The sequence below is a fragment of the Mobula birostris genome, chromosome 10, assembly GCF_030028105.1.
Source record: "Mobula birostris isolate sMobBir1 chromosome 10, sMobBir1.hap1, whole genome shotgun sequence".
NCBI lineage: Eukaryota > Metazoa > Chordata > Chondrichthyes > Myliobatiformes > Myliobatidae > Mobula > Mobula birostris.
The window spans coordinates 67,630,570-67,638,379 of NC_092379.1; positions in this window are offsets into that span (position 1 = coordinate 67,630,570).

The window sequence follows — 7,810 nt, forward strand, 5'->3', positions numbered from 1 at the left end:
ACGAACTGGACAAGGATTGAGGACTACGACTAGGCTGGGACCAAGGGTCTGGGCTAGGACTCGGAATCGGCTCCCAGAACTAGAGGAGACATGAAGAGACTAGGGTATGGAGTCTGAGCCCGAGACTGGGCAAGGACCCAATACCTGGGTCTTGACTTGGGCTCGGACCCCAGAACCAGGCATGGGCATGACATGGGCTAGGGAGAGGAGGAACACGGGAACACAGAGCCTCGGTCTCGGGAGAGCAGGTACATAGAACCTTGGACACATACAAAGAACAGAGAGCCGGGACCCCTCCTTGGGTACAGGACATAGGGCCGGGACTCACACACAGAACAGAGAGCTGGGACCCCTCCTTGGGTGCAGGACATAGGGCCGGGACTCATGAACCTCCGCGGGGCAACGGCAAGACAGCCTGACTTACCCCACGGAGGCAAGGACCAGGACAAGACACAACTCCCCGCGGGGCAACGGCAAGATGGCCTGACTTACCCCACGGAGGTGAGGACAGGACAAGACAAGACCAACACGAATGAACACCAGACAATACCTATCTAGCTCCGGCGATGGAACTAGACCAAAGTGCAGGCGGGGTCTGCAGACGAGGGCTAGAGGCGAGAGGGGCAGAGAAGGGATTCAGACAAGGGGGTAGGACAGGAATCACAGACCGCCAGGACTAAGTCTTGACTCAGAACTAGGAAGCTGCCAGGGACAGGACCTGAAATGGTGCTAGAATGCCGCCAGGGCCAGGACCTGACTTGGTGCTAGAATGCCGCCAGGACCAGGACCTGACTTGGTGCTAGAATGCCGCCAGGGCCGGGACCTGACTTGGTGCTAGAATGCCACCAGGCCCAGGACCTGACTTGGTGCTAGAATGCCGCCGGAGCCAGGACCTGACTTGGAGCCTCCGGGTAGTGGCGAGCTCTCGACTCAGCCTGGGAACAGAAGACAGCAGTTCTTGATTCCCTCCGGCAGGTTAACTGATGGACCCACCTTGATGAGGAAACTTTGCAGGCTTGCTTCGGCGAGGGAACTGGACTGGGTTGCTCCGGTGAGGAAGGGTGAGTTACTGGCACTCGCTTCGGCAGAGACTAGGCTAGCTCCGGCCAGATGCCATTGGCATGCCGTGACTTTGCAGACAATCCCGCGCCGAATGGCTGAAAGCCGGAGACTATAAACTACCGGTTCAGCCGAGCGTTAATTGCCTCTAATCACCAAAGTCGAGGGACAGGGGAAAACAGGGAATCAACGGTCTGGATCGTAACATAAACAAGGTAAATTTAAAGGGACCCTGATCCGGATCATGACATAGCCACACTCCACAGACTGCCCACTGCTGATTGCTGAATGATCTACACAGAATTTTTTTACTCATTTACAAAATACAGATTGCTCACAAATGAGAACACCATGATCTGCTCACACTCTTACATTAACATTCAAAACAAGGGTCAACAACAATATTTCCAGTGACACTGAAATGACTTCACGACCAGAGCTTATGATGCATCCAATGTACTGACATACCCTTTGCTTGATATCCAAAGTAGTTCATCTGCAATGGACATTAAACAATGTCAGTATGTCATTATAATTAGTCTAAAAATTGACTTAAAGGAAAAGGCATTCCAAAAAGGAGTCCCATGCTTTAAAGGGAAATGTCTTCAAATGCTGTTGTTCTAATGTTCTCAGGGTATGCAAGAACGAGCCTGTTTACTCAGATGTGTGATCTGATGCTGTGTTACCGAATCAGAGGGACTTTTCCAATTTGAGCTGAAGTTCTCTCAGTTCCAAAAGCATATTTACCAATGCCAAGAGCACTGGCGACAGGATATAGAACCAGTTACATCTTACAGCATCTTACCAGTGATAGCACATTATCAGCACACCATCTCAGTGGACTGGAAAGTGTAATTTACGAGTTGGAGGAAGAGCAAAGAACTGCAGTTGACAGTGTTCAACAAGGAAGCAGATGATAAAATAATATTTTTCTAGGTATTGTTGACTAGATGTGTGTGCAATTGTACATGATGCAATGATTTGCATGTGCTGCAGATGCAATTAGGATGTTTGTATATGTTACATATGAGGGAGAAGAAGTTGGTGTTGAATCTTGAGGTGTGGGCAGGTTTCTGTACTACCTGATGTTAGCATCAGGAAGAATATATGCCCAAAAGGTAGTGGCCAATGATGCTTGTCACCTTACAGAGAGCATCTTGAAGATGCTCTTGATATTGGGTAGAGATGTACCACATGACATGTTCCCGTCTATCATCTACCTGATTCTGTCTCACACCTCACACACTTGTATATAGTGGGTTCACTACACAATACATATACTGTTAATGGAATCATGTGATATGGGGGAAAATAAAAGACAAATAATAAATTAATGCCTGCCAAATGTTTGCCTTTGGGACCTGACATGAATTAGAACTACAAGGTTTTCTGCTGGTAAAGAGCTGAAGGAAATTTAAATGATTTAATTTCTTCATCATAATCACAGCTGATAGATTCAGGGAAACTAATGCAAAACTCAGCATAGAGATTAAACAGCTGAGGAAGAATTTCTATTTTGCCTGCTCTGAGATTGACAGTGAATTTTATTCTACGAGGAAGTAGCAAAATGTAATTTATGAAGAAGTACAGGAAAATATCTGGGCTGACTGTGTAAGGAAGTCGGTAGAAACAGAGACTCATGATCTGGCGATGTTCTTGATATCTAATTTTGACCAGGATTGGTATGCTGGTATAGAGTTTGTCAGAGAAGTGCTACAGTATAGGGACTCAAGTGATCCGAAGGTGGCTAGAGCAGGGATCCAAGTAAGTGCTGGCAGGAAGTGGAGGGCAGAGAATGCTGTTCAGGAGGCAGAGGCGAGGCTGCGTCACAGGAGGCTGGTGGGAGTGGTCACACAAGGCCGAGCTGGGCTAAGATCTTTTCCAACTCCCCAAATGGACACCAGAGGGAAGGAAAGGCATCGTCTAGTTCAGGAGGAGGTGAGAGCAGTAGTGGAGGAGATGAGAGCCTGCAAGGCGGTCGGAATGAAGCAACAGGGAGCTTGGACAAGGTGGGAGAATGCGGTTGAGAGGAAAGTGACCTGGGCTGATCTTTGGAAAGCCGAACCACACCGCATCCAATTTCTCATCCAGGTAGTGTACAATATGCTTCCAAGCCCATCAAACCTGCACACATGGGGCAAGGCAGAGTCATCTGCATGCCCACTGTGCTCCAAGTGAGGAACCCTGGAGCACATCCTCAGCGGCTGCGCAAGGGCACGTGGTGAGGGACGGTACAGGTGGAGGCATGATCAGGTCCTGAAGACCATCGCTGAAGCCGTCAGCGCTGGAGTTGAATGGGCGAAGTGGTCCCGACCCTCCAAGCAGACCATTGCCTTTGTCAGAGCTGGGGAGCAGCCAATACCTGCCAAAAGAACATCTGCAGGCATTCTGACCTCTGCAAGGGACTGGCAGCTGTTGGTGGACCTCGAAGGGCAGCTGAAGTTCCCCAACCATATCGCAGCCGCCATCCTGCGACCAGACATTGTCCTAGTGTCTGAGTCTACTAAGCAAGTGGTGCTGCTGGAGCTGACAGTCCCATGGGAAGATAGCTTGGAGGAGGCCTTTGAAAGGAAGCTCTCCAAGTACGCAGGACTGGTCAGCAACTGTCAGCAGGCTGGATGGAGAGCAAGGTGTCTCCCAGTGGAGGTTGGTTGTAGGGGATTCGTAGCCCGTTCCTTAGTTAGAGCCTTCAGCATTTTGGGCATCGAGGGAGAGAGGAAGAGGAGAGCCATCCGCAGTACCACCGATGCAGCAGAGAGGGCCTCAAGATGGCTGTGGCTCAAAAGAGGGGAGCCATGGAGTCATAAGTAGCTAGCCATCTGGACACAAGCTGGGGTCTGATCAGCCCCGGCTGGGTCACCTGCAGGAGGTTGTATGATGTTGAAAGACCTGAAACACCCGATGATTCCAGGAGCATCACTGAAGATGTGTCCAGAAGCATCAATAGGTGTATGTACACAGAGTCAAATGTGTTCAGGAAAGTTTCCTTCATCAGAAGGTAAAAGTCCCAAAGAGTGTGCAATATTGGATCTGCTGTTAGGGAATGAAACAGGCCAGGTGTCAGAAGTTTGTCTAGGGGGACACTTTGCATCCAGTGACCACAATGCCATTAGTTTCAAAACACATATGCAAAAAGATAGGTCCGCTGCACGGGTTGAGATTCTACATTTGTATGTTGGAGAAAGGCCAATTTTGATGATGTCAGAAATGATTTGGCAAGTGTGTATTGGGACAGGCTTTTTTCTGGCAAGGGTATATATAGTAAGTGGGAGACCTTCAAAAATGAAACTTTGAAAGTATAAAGCTGGTATGTACCTGTCAGAATAAAAGCTAAAGATAACAAGTGTAGGGAACCTTGGGTCTCAAGAGATATTGAGACTTTGGTTAAGGGAAGAAAGGAGTTGCATAGCAGGGATAGGCGAGCAGGAACAAATGAGGTGTTTATGGAGTATATGAAATGCAAGGTAACACTTAAGAAAGAAATCAGGAAAGCTAAAAGAATGCATGAAGTTTCAAGTGCAGACAAGGTGGAGGAGAATCCTAAGGGATTCTACAGGTTTGTTAAGATCAAAAGGATAGCAGGGGACAAAATTGCTCCTCTGGAAGACCAGAATGGTAATCCATGTGTGGAGCCAAAACAGATGGGGGGAGATCTTCAATGAATCATGTGTGTGCCACATGATACGGTGCTGGGTCCTTTGTTGTTTGTCATATATATCAATGATCTGGATGAGAATGTGGCTAATGGGATCAGCAAATTTGCAGATGACATGAAGACTGGTTGTGCAGTGGAAGTGAGGAAGGCTATCATGGCTTGCAGAGGGATCAGCATCAGCTGGAAATGGCAGATGGAATTTAATGCAGACAAGGGCAAGGTTTTGCATTTTGGTCAGACCATCTAGGGTAGATCTTACACAGTGAACGGAGGGGCACTGTGTAATATGGTAGAACAAAGGGATCTGAGAATACAGGTTAGTGGGTGGAGATGTTGATCAGCCCGATTGCTTGGGCAAAGTACGTTTATAACTACTTTTGATTCTGAAGGGAGTGGGACAAGCAATCCACAAGCAGGGTGTGAGAGATCCTTCATGATGTTACTGGCCCTTTTCTGGCACCTTTCTCTATCCACTGTATGTCCTTGATGGCAGGCAAGCTGGTGCTAGAGATGTATTGATCAGTTTTGACCACCCTTTGTAGAACCTTCCTGTCTGCCGCAGTTTCCATACCATGCAGTGATATAGTTTGCTAGGATGTTGTCTAGTCCACTCCTGTAGAATGACTTGAGTGTGGATGTGCATAGTCCAGCTGTTTTCAGCATCTTAAGATACTCCCTTGTGCAAATGGATCCTGATATTCCTCACTTGTAGATCCCAGTCAGTTTGGATTGGTAAAATATCTCCTCCACAATCTCCATCAGCATAGGAACATGGCAGGAAGGTGTACATAACCCCCTGCTATAGTTGCTTTACACCTATGACTGTGTGGCTAAGTACAGCTTCAACACCATGTACAAGTTTGCTGATAACACTTCTTTTGTGGGCTGTATTGAAGGGTGGTGATGAGTCAGCACATGGTGAGTGGTGTATTAAAAATGACCTCTCACTCAATGTCAATAAGACCAAGTAACTGATTGTAAACTTCAGGAGAGGGACACCAGAGGTCCATGAGCCAATAGTCATCGGAGGATAAGAGGAGGAGAGGGTCAGTAACTTTAAATTTCTGGGTGTCACTATCTCAGAAAACCTGTCCTGGATGCATCATATAAATATTATTACAAAAAAAGCATGAAAGTATTCTACGCAGCTTCAGCATGTCATTGAAAACCATGGCAAATTTCTATAGATGTGTGCAGGAAAGTCTGCTGACTGGCTGCATTGCTTCCTGGTATGGGAACACCAATTACTTGGAGAGGAAAATCCTACAAAAGGTAGTGGATTTGGCCCAATACATTACAAGTAAAACTCTCCCAACTGTTGAGCACATTAACGTGAAACACTGCCGTAGAAAAGAAACATCCGTCATCAAAGATTCTCACCACTCAAACCATGCTTTTTTCTCCCTGCTGCCATCAGGAAGAAGGTAGAGGAGCTTCAGGACTCACACCACCAGCTTCAAGAACAGTTACTAACCCTCAACCATCAGGATCTTGAACAAACAGGGATAACTACACTCATTTTAGGACTTTTTTATACAGTTATTTCGTGCTCCTTATTTACTGCTATTTATTTATATTTGCATTTGCAGTTTGTTTACAGTTAACAGTTCCTAATGTCTACAGTCACTGTTCTATTGATTTGTTAAGTATGCCCGCAGAAAAAAATGAAACTCGGGATTGTATGTGGTGACATGTATGTACTTTGATAATAAATTTTACTTTGAACTTTAGGTATCAGCGGCGTCGGTGAACTTTCCTGATGGTGTAGGATGTACTCGGATACCGTGAAAAGTTTAGTGAAATGTGCACTCTACAAACAGCTAGCAGCTTCCACTGCCGTGCCGCCGATGTAAAGAGGGGTGTGACTGGTGCGCAATCTCCTGAAGTCAATAATTATCTCCTTGTCTTGGTGACCTTGAGGAAGAGGTTATTAGCCTGGCACCAGGTCTGGGATTAACATTATGGAGATGTGCTTAGAGAGACCAAGATGAGGGAGTGGGATGGCTTTGCAAGTACCGTGTCTGTTTGTATAGACATGATCGTGTCTGGTTCCCCCCATTGACAATGCTGACATGTTGGTTGATTTTGGGTAAGATGTCCTGCAACCAGTTAAGATACCCTCTACTGCGTATTTATAGAAGTTTGTCTCACGTTATCTTATATTTATAGAAGTCTCTCGCCTGCTATTCCAGTTCCTCATGTTGCCTATCCAACCGAACTAGAGTCAATTCGCCCACCAAAACGCATGTCTTTGGTATCGTTTTAGCTAGTTGGCTGTGGTAAATCAAACGAAACGTAGCTGAATGTGTAAATTGATTGGCATTCGTGGAAGAGTAATTTGCAGGGATTTAATAATGACCGTTCTGTAGGTACACGATATCTGAATGTACTCCTCACACACTGAACCAGCAGAATGAAAAGAATCAAGTCACCCAGAAAAAAGTTATCTCATCTATATCTTTATTTCTTATTGGATAACACCCATCGATCTGCCCAGTTCCATGAGAGGCGTACAGTGTGAATGAGAGCGGATGCACAGTTTTTATAAATCGCAACGGAGTGCCAATCAAAGCAGACCTTCACTGACGGAACCTCCTTGATCAAAGATCCAGTGCAGGTATAGACAAGAAATTGAATGACAAACTCAGTCTATTTATTACCATTATAAGATTTTAATCTTCTTAGATCGAGACAGTTCTGGGCAGCATATCCTACGTGTTTGTAAGCTGGTTCTCGGTGTAAACGACCGTAAAACCGATATATCACACGATCAATTTGAGAAAACTCCTGAACCGGTGTTACTTTTGTCCTGTTTTCTGTCTCTTTTAATAGCATGTAGAGATTGTACATTGGGGACCTATGAGTTTTCGAGTGAAGCTGAAGTTTAACACATAACAACAGTAGCAAGCTGCCGTAAATTGATAATAAAGTGTATTTAAAGGCTGAATAAATAAAGACAAAATAATCTGCACATGCTGTAAAAGATCAATGCAACACTTTCAGTACGCTGGATGAACTCAGCAGGTCGGGCAGCATCAGTCAGAAACGATGAGTCGACATTTCAGGCCGGAACCCTTCGTCAGGACTGAAGAATGA